Source organism: Peromyscus eremicus, chromosome 16_21 (assembly GCF_949786415.1).
Source record: "Peromyscus eremicus chromosome 16_21, PerEre_H2_v1, whole genome shotgun sequence".
Classification (NCBI taxonomy): Eukaryota; Metazoa; Chordata; class Mammalia; order Rodentia; family Cricetidae; genus Peromyscus; species Peromyscus eremicus.
The window spans coordinates 67,953,663-67,968,139 of NC_081432.1; the positions used below are offsets into that span (position 1 = coordinate 67,953,663).

Here is a 14,477-nt window from a genome sequence, read left to right on the forward strand (position 1 = left end):
AGAAAAGCTCTCACCCTCTTTCCTGCCCCTCCCTTTCTGCACTGTAACAATACCAGCTTCAAAGTTGGTCAATAAACTTAATTCATGCACAGGTCCCTCTTCATTTGGAAATCCATAATAAAAGCCAGATGTATTGGAAGACACTCATTAACGGGTCTATTTTTCCTTCTCAATGATCAGTCAATGCCCAACTTGGAAGGAGTTGCAGGACTGTCTTCCTAGCACTGGACAGCAGAGGCAGGTTTAGGTGTTCAAAGCAATTCTCAACTACATTGTTTAAGACAAGCCTGGCCTAGAAGAGGCATTGCTCTGAACAGAAATGAATAAATCAATAGCACTTGAGGAAAAAAAGGAATGAAATTCTTAATGACCAAAAAACATTGGAGAACAGAAACAGAGAAACAGAAAAATGTGTTCAAGGAAAATGAAATTTTAAAATTTAAAAATGATATCAATAATTCACTTTTAAAAATAATTCATTTTTAAGAATAAAAATCTTAGCTATATTCAATTTGAAAAATTCCATAGTAAAAGGAATATTATTAATAAGAGACTGATATGATATTGCCCATATGTGCATGTTGGCTTCTGAGATCCATAACCTGACACACAGAGTTACAATTAATGGCCTGTATCTCAAACCACTGAGCTAACTTAACTTTGTCAAGTAAGATTGAACATATATACATAGGAAAGTTCTGCTATTGGAAATTCAATATTCATTGGCTCAAGCTATCTTCTCATACTGGATACCCACCAATCTGGTCTGCATTCATTCACATGACATGAAGTAATACATGCCGGGATATTACAAAATCAATGACCCTGCCACAATCAGGTCCTTTTTCATAATGGTGACTCCAGCAGCTGATTGTCCACCCTGTTTTCCCCGTGGTGTACACACTAAACTATTCCTTCTATTCTGGTCTGAAAGTAGAAGCAATGCTCCATATGTAAATTCTTTTCCTGTGACTGAAATAGATAGTTAATATTGTAATAGATACATTACTCAAATGGATAATTTTAAAACTCTGAGGTGGTACAGTATTTAAGAATTTTGGGGGTGTAATATAGATGACAACAAGTTTTTTTCCCTGGAGAGCAATTGACTGTAATCAATACCACCTGAATCAACATGAGAGCTTGTCTCTGAAACATTTTTCTAAGAGGCTAGAAGTGCAGCTGTTCTAGAATTAATATGCCTTCCCAGGGAGAAATCACCTCACACAGTTAAGAGATTCATAAGGAAAAATCTCTTTAATGATAGCATGCATCCATCAATAGCTAATGCTACTCACAATGGAGCCAGCCTAGGACAGATTTTGCATTCCACATATGCTGTCATCCTTAAGTTTCTTTTAGGTTCATGTACCAGGTTACACTTTGAACAATTTAAATAGGACAGGAGACTGAAGTGTGATCCTTATTGGTCTTAACAACAAAAACCCAGAGTCAGATATTGAGGGTGAAAGCTGAAAGATCAGAGAAGCAGAGCGCCAGCCACCAGAGACTTCTTACCTCTATGAAATCTCAGACCGAATAGGAGGCCATCCTGTCCCCACCTGCCTTATATTCCTGTCTCCACCTCCCTAGTACTGGGATTAAAGGCATGAGCCTCCCAAGTCTGGGATCAAAAATCATGAGACTCCCAAATGCTGGGATAAAAAGCATAAGCCTCCCAGGTGCTAGGATTAAAGGTATGTACCACAACTGCCGGGCTATATTTTTTTAGACTGGTTCAAGCTTGTGTAGCCCAGGGTGGCCTTGAATTCCTGATCTTCCTGATTCCTCCTTCCAAGTGCTGGGATTAAAGGTATGTGCCACTACTGCCTGGCCTCTATGGTTAACTAGTGGCTAGCTCCACCCTCTGATCTCCAGGTAAGCTTTACTTGTCAGAACACAAACAAAATATCATAGAAAAGGAGACTGCAAGTCTAGCCACTTAGGCAGATGGAAGACTTAAACAGCAAAGCTATTACCAGAATTCCTGTAATTCATAGAGCAGAAGCCCTAAGTACATTACACTTTTTTTAATCTAGCTAAGCAGAAATTAGTTTAAGACTGCCTTTAAATATGGACAGGAGACTGAAGTGGTCCAACAGTCAAAGTGGACAATCCAAATGTTTGTATTATAAAATAGAAATTCAATAAAATTATACTCAACAGCTATTTCTCTAAAAAAAACCAGAAATGTAAAAATAATGGCTTGACAAAAAGCTATAAGACAAATGTCTTGTTATTATTGTTCAAATATCAAAATTTATAAGCACACATGCTTAGACCATGTGCATGCCTAGGTGTTTTCTAAAATTAAGGAAAAGTACCAGAGTTGAAACATTAAGAATTCAGATTGTGGATATACTCCAGCACTTCAAAAGTGTAGGCAGGAGGATCAGGAATCCACAGCTTGGGACACTGTTTCAAATAGATAAAAAAATAAAAGCATTACTGAGCAGCTGGTGAGAAAGCTGGGTAGAGAGGCTTGCTGCCAAGCTAGACCAGAGTTTGATCTCCAAGCACCACATGATTGGAGAGAGAGACCTTCTGACCTCCACACATCTCCTATACACAAATATGTGAATACAATTTTTTAAAAAGTAACTAGGAATGCTGAGGCAGGAAGATCAAGACTGGATAAGGCTACTACAATGAAACCCTGTGTCAACAAAACCAAACACTGAAAATAAAATCAGACTCCTTATATTTAAACCTCATTCTGTTGATCACGAAATATTTCCTGTGTTTTTTTAAACTCACCTGAAAAGATTTAATGAATGTAATTCTGTCAGTGTTTTTTTTTTCTTTTATAATTTGATTTAATTTTACATATCAGCCACGGATTCCCCTGTCCTCCCTCCTCCTGCCCCACCCCGTCCTCCCCCTCAGCTCACCCCCCATTCCCATCTCTTCCAGGGCAAGGACTCCCCTGGGGATTCAGCTCAACCTGGTAGATTCAGTCCAGGCAGGTCCAGTCCCCTCCTCCCAGGCTGAGCAAAGTGTCTCAGCATAGGCCCTAGGCTCCAAAAAGCCAGCTCATGCACTAAGGACAGGTCCTGTCTCCACTGCCTGGGGGCCTCCCAAACAGTTCAAGCCAATCAACTGTCTCACTCATCCAGAGGGCCTGATCCAGTTGGGGGCTCCTCAGCTATTGGTTCATAGTTCATGTGTTTCCACTAGTTTGGCTATTTGCTGTCAGTGTTGTTTTAAAGCTAGGTTATTTTTAAAGAAAGAAAAATATTTCTCTTTGCACTAGACCAAAAGTACTTATTAGTTAATCAAATTATTGAAATACAAACATTAATATATTAAATTCTGTACCAAATTTTCAACCTCATTTATTAAAAACATAATAAAGAAGCTTTATCCTAAGAAGAGGGAAGGTGGCTTCTTCCTAGAGAAACTTTTGGTATGATTTAAAGTTGAGACACCTTTTTAAATAGAAAACACTACCAAGTAATAACCTGGCCAGGAGCTATACACGTATACTATAGTATAATGTCCACAGTCCTAAATTTGACATTACAAATTAGATTAAAAACTAACCACTGAGGAAAGTTTAGCAAACGTATTATAAGAGCATAGCCAAGTTTTAAACTAATTTATCCCATATTATTAAACACTACCAAATAAGTTTTCAGTTTGTCTCATTTCTGAGTTTAGAACTTACCAGCAAAGAGAGAATTCCAGACTCACCTATCAATAGTTTCCAATTTTATTTCTTTCATTGTAAAATTGTAATAATAGGGATGCTATTTATGTTACTTTCCAATGTCAACATTAGGGTCAAGTGTATCTCAGCAGTTTTCTATTGTTAATTCAAAACCCTGTTTAAATGTATCCCAATGAGCATAAGGCCACACTGAATACTATTATAAAATGATGCAAGCATTATTAAATTATATCTAGAAAACTTAAATTATTTCCAGTGAGCAATACTGAGTAATTCTCCAAAATGTCAGTGTGTTACAAAAAAGTATCCAGCACCTTTTGATGTTTGGGGTGTCTCTTTAGACTTTACCAGCTAAGCTTGTATCATCCATAAGGCTTTTCAACATTTTGACAGGATTTCAGATTTTCTGATGAGGCATTCTCAACATATCTAGTGAATATATTAGAACATGAGAACACATTTCCAGAACTGATGGAATGAAAAACATCATACAGCTAGAAACTTAAAAATCCTTAGAAGCAATACTTACTCTCTAAAACAAGCAGTTTTCCTATCTACTAAAATCATTTTCTAATTTCAAGTAAAGAAATATGTAATTTACTAAACTCCCACAAATTTAGGAACTAATAAATATGCAATTGAGATATTGCTCAACATTAAAAAAATGTCCTCTACCACATTACCTAAATATACCTCTTCACACTAATTCCGAGGATAGGAATGGATATTCTAAGACTGAAGTTCTGTGAACAGTTTCATGGAATCCCACAAAGACACCACAGCCTTCTCTCCTATATTATTTGTATCATTCTTAAGTTTCTTGTTTAAGTTTTTAAAATTGTAAGGATCCTCTTAAGACTTATTTTTGTTTTTGAACACAATGAAAACAAAAACAGATTCAGAAACTGTGGATCATTCCTTTAATCTCATAACTCAGGAGGCTGAGGCAGTGGGGCTTGTCTCAAAGAAAGACAAAAAAAGTATATATTTCATACACGTGCGTACTAAACTTCAAAGATATACTGAGTTCTAGAATAAAAAGTGATTTTATAATAATCAGGTGTGTCTCAGTGAGTTTGGGCCAGCCTGGTGTATAATATAAAGAGCCATTCTAGCAAGTTCTATACTAAGAACCAAATTCTGAATAAAAAAGATTATTTTATGGTATGTCTCATTCTTGTTGTAAAGGACTATGAAAGAATGGATTTTGGTATCTGTTTTATTCCTGGAGAAGGCATATACATGGTGGAAGTGAATTACAAAGTGAAGCATAATTTAGCAAATGACTAAGTGAGGAAAATGACTAATAAACTGCTTGCAAATGGAACTAATCAACAAGGATGCACATGAAAAGGAAACAAAAGCCAACAAGTACTTATGAGTTCACTTATGAATGAAAGTAAAAATAAAAAAAAAATGTAAGCAATTAAAGCACCACTAGGCTCATGTCCAGTCAAAAATTCTAAGTTACAGCTCCTTTCTCAGGACAGGTAAGCACATCTAAGATCTCCAGCCTAACCCTGGAACAGAGACATGTTTTTGACTCAAGTACCCTATATAATAATGAACCTGAACCTGATGACTTGCTAAGAAAGGCTAGGAAGCCATTAACAGCATTTCCACTGTTCTTCCTTTAACATGCCACAATTACAGTCAATGGGTTATGAGATTACTAGGGATAGTGGGACAGACAGACAGAGTCCTACGTTTATCAGCTCTACTCAAAGCAGACACTGTTGCCTATACCCATAAAGTTACCAAGTTTAAAAATTGCTATTTATTTGATGTGAATGGTAGGATATTTAGATTTGAGTATACTTGCTTCCCCACATGGAACTTACTCCACTGGATAAAGGAGAGCTTTTGGCTTTTTGTATATATCATGTTGCCCTTTTGGCATATAATTCCTTATGATTATTTTGGCCTTGTTTAATAAACTTCATTTTAGAAGGAACTATGACAACGTGCTCCAGAAACTATTACACCAGAAGGAACAAACCACCTATATATGATTCTGGCAGACACACCTGTACAAGTCATAATTAAAGAAACTTCTTCAGGAAATGTTTTGTCTCCATGATGATACCTCAGGCCAAGATTATTGTATTCCAGATTTTTGGTTCAGCCCCACATGTCACTGCCATTTTTACCAAAAGACCGGGTCTGTATACACTGGTCATAGACCAGAGATGGATGGCTCTGGAGACTCATCAGATTTCCTAATGCTTTATATTCATCATTTGTTTTTCATAATGTTAACATACAAACAACTGAGAAATATCACTGGAAGCTAATTATGAAGAGTACTGGATTCTTAGTTGCTCTTTTCATCAATAAAAGAAGAAAAACTTCTCCTATGGCCATGAACTACATTCTACTTGACACTGATCAGGTTAGAATGATGCTCTACAATGATTGGCTTAGCTCAGAGTCCTATAGCTCCAACCTTACTATGTCCCTTTTACAACATTTTTATTTGAAAGTGACTGCATTTCCTTTTATTTCTAAATGTGTTTTCAACTTGGGGTATATTAAACCTGAGAAAATATAAATTTGGGAAAATATATGCCAGAGGGATCACAACAATATCCTGTGATTTATATTGTGTCAACCATTTTGCTTAATAATTGTATGTTATAGTCCCTGAGATTTATTTTCCTGCATTTGTTTATCTATTAGTTATTAGAGTATATGTTGTATGCTTTCTCCTTTTTCTGTTGTGGCCCAAATTTGCAAACTGCTGTGAAATTGTTAATAATTCTTATACGTGGTCTGCATTGGCACTGTTTATGCCTCAAGGACCAACGGATGGAGTGTAATGAGCATAGTAAAAATTTAAAAAAAGTATTTTAGACACGTAAAAACAGCTTAGTCGGGAACCTGACTACACCCAAGTGTACCTGATAACCAGAACCTTGTGATATCACTCACTCCAGATAACCAGACACAGTCCTAGAACCCCATGACACCCACTGGACAGTATATAAGCAAAGAATAAGAGCAATGCTCAGCTCTTGACATGTGGAGAGACATCACCTTGATCAGTCTTGTAGCTAGAGCATCTCCCTCAGCATCCTGACCCTTGAATCAGAGACTTCTGTTAGAGACTGAACCTGAACTTCAGATAAAATATATCATGTACATGTGCAGCCTTGGGGAAATAGGCTTAGGAGCACAGTTAGGAATTTAGAGTGTGAACCTTGAGTGATGACCATCAGCATAATAAAATATAACTTTTGTTATACTAACTATGCATATCTACCTTCTTGCTCACAAAGTTAGGATCGCTTTCCTATGATGCATTATTAGATGTAAGTCTGCATCAGAGTGAGGAAAGCAAAACTTTTCCAAACCAAATGCAAGATAACAGACTTTTAATGAAACATTGTTTGACTTGTATTATACACCTAAAGCAACTTGTTTTGCTCTGTTTTATAACTCACAAGCACTTTTGAAAACAAATTAATCCTCATTTTGATGCACATGTTTGTATGTCTGAGAGAATGTCTTCCATGTGTGTACAGGTGACACACCAGAAAAGAGGGCATCAGATCGCCTGGACCTGGAGAAGCAGGTGGTTATGAGGCTCCTAATTTGGGTGCTAGGATTTGAACTCAGGTCATCCCCAAGAAGAATTTGTGCTGAGTGACCTACCAAGCCCCATAAAACTTCTTATCCAATAATCTAAAAGATTTTCATGGATTAACAACAACGAAACCTAAATGAATAAAGTATATAAAAGATTCTTGGAACCATGATGTATCAATATTAAGATGTTGTATATGGTCAATTTGCACCATAAACTGAATACAATCTAAAGACAATGGGCAACAATTTATCACAACAAAGCTGATTACAAAAACATGCAAAGTGGAAACATTCAGAATGCTCAATGGGAATGTGAAAAAACAGTACACACATGGACACAATGTGACTTTTATATATTTACCACAAAAGTTACGGTAATCAAGAACATGTACAATATTTGCAAAAGAATAAAGGGGATGGAGAGAAAAAGCCAAGAGCAAAATCATGAAAATATAGCCAACTTTTAATCAAAAGATCAAAGGAGGGACTGGAGAGATGGCTCAGTGGTTAAGAGCATTGGCTGTTCTTCTAGAGGACCCAGGTTCAATTCCCAGCACCCACATGGCAGCTCACAACTGTCTGTAACTACAGTTCCAGGGATCTGACACCCTCACACAGATATTCAGGCAGACAAAACACCAGTGTCATTAAAAAAAAAAAGATTAAAGGAAACAGGCAGGAAAACTGTGACCTTGACCTACGTTACCCAGCTACCTAAGATTCTATGTGTATAGAAATTAAATAAACAGACTTTACAACTCCCACAAAATTAACTAAAACTGACCCTGAAACTGTTAACTTTCTGATCTTTCTTCCAGAGAAAGATAAGCTACTGATATTTCTTCCAGAGGGGTTCCATGCTCTAGAGCTCTCTCTTCAAATGGAGGTGATTTCCTCCAAAGCCTACTAGGGCTCTACAGTACCTCAGGCCCCCTTATGGTTTCAGGCAAAACCAGCCCCAATGATGTTCAATCACAAAACAATGTAGAAGAATAATTTAATGTCTGCTTCTTGCCACACAGACTATGGCACAAGATGTGGCATCTGCCACACGTCCAACACCATGAAAAACTGAGATACCTCCAGAACTCAGAAACTTCTTTTGTCTCCTGGAACTGAACTTCCCTGAATCACACCATGATGGCTGGCAGTAGCAGAAAGTTAAAAGCATTCTAATTATGTATTGCTGAAGGATGATCCCCATCACCTCCTTTCTACCAGTTTCTAAACTATCTGTAACATTTATAAGACAAACCTGAAAGTGGAATATAACATTTAGAACTTCTAGAAACCAGACCTTCAGTTTTCCAATCTGTCTTTCCACTGCATATCAAAAGCAATGCCTGTGTGTGCACACTGGACAGTGATATTACAGGCACCACAGCCTCCCATGCCAGGGAGGCAGAACCTCCCTCTCCCTAGGAAATCCACACTCAGGGAGGCTCAGAAGTCAAGGGCCAAGGCTCAAGTCATCACATGGACAAACAGAACTACAGTCTGAATGATGGTCCATCCCAGTCCCAATAGTTAGGCCTCTGACAGCTCAGCCAACTTGTTCTTCCTGATCCGGAGACAGTGGCCCCAAACTCACCATGGCATGGCTTATGGTCTTCATTAGAGCTCCCTATAACAGAACTAGAGGAGAATCCTAGAAAGAACCTGCAAGCTACCTCCCACTGGTACTCCTGATTGCTATGCCTTCCCAGAATCCCTTGTTAGCTAGGACCACCTAGCTGGGCTTCAGGACTTTAGCAGTTACCCTACTGGGTGAGGAAAGATCGAATGACTCAGAAAACACAGGCTTTCCCAGCTCTGCCCTTCCACTCTAGGGTCAGACAAGGCTCTAGTCTAAGAAATTTGTACTTTAGTAGAATATTTCATTCTCTCAGAGCACTTCCTGTTCCTCTTCTAAGGCACAGGGTCCTTTGTGTGCACATGTCATTACACACTCAATATCCAGTGCAGCCAACTCTTTGCTTCATTGCTGCGAATCCTGCAGCCAAACACAGGTCACATTCAAACAGTAATTGTTGTTAAAGCCAAAAGAGGCCATGGATTAGAAAACAATAAATGTGTCGGGGAGCCCCAAACAGCTTGACCACACAACTGCCATGACAGGCTTAGAGGCCCAGACAGGCTTACTGGCAGGCAATACTAGGATCCAGGAGAAGCCATGAGCTGACCCCACCCAGGGAGGGCTTGCTTCTAAGGGGAAATTCCTGACATTCCAAACCTTCCCTATACCCCTAAACACATGTCAGCCAATCAGGGTCCTGAACCCTGGAAATTCCCTCACCCCAACCTCTGCAATGATAAAAACCCCACCCTGCCTGGGCTCAGTGCTCTCTGCTCTCACCACTGTGTTGGACAGAGAGTCCAAGCTCTGAGCTTGAAATAAAGGCTCTTTGCTTTTACATATGGGATTTGGTCTCCATGGTTGTCTTTTGGGGGTCCCCTTTATCTGGGCATAAACAAAAGGGTCTATGGGAGGGCTTGAAGGCAGGAAAGAGATAGTGGGAATGATATAAATATAATAAAAAAAATATGTTAAAAAGTAGAAACAGGCTTTATGGCCATGTGATCCAGAGACTAGGGGTTTGTATTAGAGCACCAAGTACTACTCATGCCATTTCTCTCAGGCCGAACATCTTAAACTTTGAAAATAATAATGTGTTAGGCAAGGCCATACCATTTTATCCAGTTCTTTTATTTTGGTTGAACTAGTGTAACTACAGTAATTTGGTTTCACCAAAGTTCACTTCTTTATCCAGATTCTTGATTGTCTGGTCTGTGAAACTGAGAAATGCCCAGTCAGGACATTTATGGAACATCTAAGATTGATTGCCCCACTACTTACTGCTAATGACAACTACTGTCATAGCAGGAAACCCTCCTTCCTGCCCATCTCTTTCTGTGCTATGACTACACCTGCTTTACAGTTGGTCAGTGAATGTAATTCCGACACAGGTCTCTCTTCATTTTTAAGTTCCCAATAAAAGCCAGAGAGGTTGGAGGACACTCATTAACTGGTCCATTTTTCCTTCTCATAAACCAGTCAAAGCCCAGCCTAGAATGAGTAGCAGGACTGTCTTCCTAGCACTGGGCAGCAGAGGCAGGATTAAATGTTCAAGCAATTCTGAACTACATAGTGTGAGGCAAGCCTGAAAAACAGGAGACATTGATCTAAACCAGTGGTTCTCAACCTTCCTAATGGTGTGAACCTTTAATATAGGTTCTTCATGTTGTGGTTGTTAATATTCTGACCTGCTCCTTGGTGCTGCCCTGTGTCCTGATGTAGAAGCCTCTTCTTAAGGAAAAACTCTACCCCTTTCTCTCTCCCTCCAGTCCCATGAGGTGTGCACTCCTCAAGCCCCTCTTTTCTCTTTTCTCTTCCTCTTTCCTATCTTCTTTTTGTATCCCTATTATAATAAACCATTAACACGCAGATGTAGCATCTGAGTTGTGAATGTCCACCTGCCATCCTGCTGCCATGCCCACATGGAGTGGGTCACCCACCAGCCCGTTGCTGTATCTGCCCTGCATGCCAGCATGTTTCCCTGCACACGCAGGATACCCTTGGGATTCCTCCCACATAATATATCATAACAGTGGTGACCACCCCAACTCTAAAATTATTTCTACTGCTACTTCATAACTGTAATTTTGCTACTGTTATGAATTGTAATATAAATATCTGTGTTTTCTAATGGTCTTAGGTGACTTCTGTGACAGGGTCATTTGATCCCCCAAAAGGATGCCTTCACCACCTCAGGTTGAGAACCACTGCTCTAAACTGATCTAAATAAACAAATTAATAAATAAATAACTAAATAAATAGCACTTAAGAAAATAATGGAATGAAACTCCTAGCGACCAGGAAACATTGGAAAATGGAAACAAATAGAGATTAGAGCAGTAATTAATTTAAAAAATGAAAATTTAAAAATGATACCAATAATTGACTTTTTAAAATGATAAAAATAATTGGAAGAACACTTAGCTATACTGACTTTGAAATGGAATAGACACTTCCCTGCTACAGAGAATGCCATTAAAAAGAGACTTTATGACTTTGTCCCATGTAAAATGTTAGTCACTGAGTGCTGTAAGCTGACACACAGAGTTACAGCCAATGGCCTATGTCTCAAACCTCTGAGCTGACTTAATTGCTTAACTGTGTCATACAGGGCTGCACAAAACTGCATAAGAGAGTTTCCTAACTGAAAACTGAATACTCAGTAGTTCAAGCTATGCTCCCTAAATTGTATACCCCCAAATTCTGTCTGCCTTCATTCACATGGAAGGAATTAATACATGCTGGGAAATTACACAGACAATCACTCATGCTGCCCCATCAGATCCTTCTTTATGATGGAGACCCCTGCAGCTCACTGCCTTAAACTTAAGTCTGTGATCTGGCTATTGTCTAGTCTGTTTCCCCCTGCAGTGTACACAGTACACTGTTCCTCCTCTTCTGGTCTGAAGGGAGAAGCTATACTCTACACACAAATCCTTTTCTTGTTGCTGCAAAGGACAGTCCACTATATGACTTGAATGGGTAATTTTAGAACTCTGTGGTGCTACAGACCTGTAATCTAAGGATTAAGGGTGGTTAGTCAGGAGGATAGCAAGGGCAATGCCCTGTGAGGCTACAAACATGGTTCAAGTCCACCTCAATCAACATGGAAGACCTTAATTCAAAACCACTTTTGAAAAAGGCTAGAGATGCAGCTGTTCTAGAATTAATATACCTTTATAGCACATCAGGACTTAATGTTGGTTGTGACCCTGTAATAAAACCTTGAGCAGCAAGTTAGAGGCCTATTCTTTGATGAGAGTTGGGCATTTTGCCTGGTTGTAAATCAGGGTTATCTCCTTTGTTATGAGAATGAAGTTTAATGGCTGATTAATCCTGGTGAACAAACATTTACATCTTACCACGCTACTTAATTTCTAACAGGCATGGTTAGCATACTACTTATCTTTGGGGTATTTGGAAGGAAGCTTTTCCTTAGCTAAATTCTGCTTTATGTGACTTAATGTCTCATATGATTTGGTAAATTCTTATGCCATCAATCCTATAACCATTAATTCTACTCTTCTATATCACAGTTTATCAGTGGAGTGCTACTTTACATAGGAGATACCATTTACAAGGTCCACAAAATTAACTCTAGATGGATCCTAAGCATAAATGTTAAATGTTAAACATGGAGAACTTCTGTAAGATACTAGAGAGACCAGGGCTCCCTGAGTTTGGCAAATCTGTCTTCCATAAAGACAATACAAGCACTACAGGCACCAACATTTCACAGTGATGTCAACAACTAGGTATTTCTAAGCACAGTCCCGCTCCAATGCTCTGTGCATACTTAGCCCATGGAGAGAAGTTATTCAGAGGCTGCCCCACCAGCCCAGGGAGTTGCAAGGACCATGCAGGACCACACAGGACCACTCAGGATTACGCAGGGCACGCAGCACCGGGCAGGAACATGCCGAACCTCTGCGTCTGGCCACTAGCTCCCACCTAGCTGGGGGAGGACCCATTACACCAGCTCCCGAGGCTCATCCAGCCACTCCACCCAGTCTGGGGACAGCAGCCCCTCATTCACCACGGCCGGCCACTCCTCCTCGCCTGGGGACTGCAAGTAGACACTCGCTCACCGTGGCTGGCTGCTCCACCCAGTCTGGGGACAATGGCCCCTCTATCACCGCAGCAGGCTGCTCCACCCAGTCAAGACACAACAGTCCCTTGCTCACCATGGTGTAGCTGCCGAGCTCACTCACGCTCTCCCCACAACGGAGCACAAGGTACAACACTAGAGACAACTTCCTACTTCCTCAGCAGAGGAGCTGAGCAAGAAGCCTTGCCTTCGGAAGAACCCGCCCATTGGTCTGCTGGAGGCTCTGATTGGCTAGTGAAGCCTGAGTGACTGGATAGGGTGAATGGAAGGAACAAGGCGTAGTGGTTCCCAGCCTTGGCTTCCACTCTCAGCACAGACCTATCTCAAATGGGCTGGAGATTTGCACCAAATTCAACAGCAAGTCTCTTGTTAATGTAAACCAAAGGGTACAGTTTTAAAAGGAAGTACACAAATTCAGGAGGCTAATCAATGTTGCTCAAAAAGAAAACAGGGTGTCTCAAAACATTATAAACAAAGTCCACAGTGGCATTGGGACTGATAACCACAACCCCATGTGGGGAAAGACTTGAGTTCTCAGGATCTGAAGCAAACTTTCCTAAAGGCCCTGACCTCAGAACATGACCAGCTCTCCCAAGTATATTCCTGGTTTTAGACAAAGAGCTCTGTTTTGTTCTCTATACATCAGGGCCTTAGAGAAACCTCCCAAGGCCTAGACAGGTTGCCAAATTCATAAAGGCCTGGTTTCAAGTATCTTCTAGAAGCTCTGCACTTCCAGTTTGACATTTAGGAGATTCAGTTGGAGTTAATTTTGTGGTGGTTGTAAAGGGCATGTCATGTACTGGGTAACACTCCACTACTAGCTGTGATGTAGAAAAGTAGAACTGGTATTACAAAGGACTTACCAGTGCTTAGGAGATAGTAAGTTACACAATGTATAACTTAGCTAAGGGATGGCTACTTCTAAAATATCCCGAAGATAACTAGTGTGTTAACTAGGCCTGTTAGAGATTAGGATGCTAAAATGTAAATGTTTATTCACCTTTTATGTATATTGTTATTGTTCACATGTCTGTAGTAAAAGCAGGTAATGGGATGCTCATCCATGGAGAGGATAGAGAGAATGTTCTGAGTAAAGATCTCACTATAGTAAGCTGGAGCATCATAGTTTAAAGAGGGATTTCTTAGTTGTTTTGTACTAGATGCTGTACACATCAATTTGATAATGTTTTGTTATGTATTTGCTGTTTCTTTATATTGCCAACATACACCCATTAAAAACCAAAGGCATGTTTATAGTAGTAATGCCATGTATTCTGTGAAGACTGTCTTGTGTTTTCTTTAAAGTTTAGTTTAACAGATTGTACTAGGAAATGTGTAATTTATTACATTATTTTATATGCAGTTTCTATTCAGCTTTCTTTTATTTAATTCCTGTTGCTCAGCAATGTCTTAAGACAAACAATTGGCATCTTCTGATGTTCAGCTATGCCTGCTTACAAAGGATGACCACCACCAGGTTTCCTGACTGTTGACAGTTCATCATTGAAGGAGGTATCCCCACCTTCTGAGTATAC

General features: G+C 39.6%; 1 long non-coding RNA gene across 1 annotated transcript in view; it reads right to left on the reverse strand.

Moving 5' to 3' along the window:
* Positions 1–13,095, reverse strand: part of LOC131926386 (uncharacterized) — a 29,575-nt gene extending 16,480 nt beyond the window's left edge. The window contains exon 1 of the long non-coding RNA XR_009383484.1: positions 13,019–13,095. This is a non-coding gene — a long non-coding RNA (uncharacterized LOC131926386). The remainder of the gene's footprint in view (positions 1–13,018) is intronic.
* Positions 13,096–14,477: the final 1,382 nt, after the last annotated feature.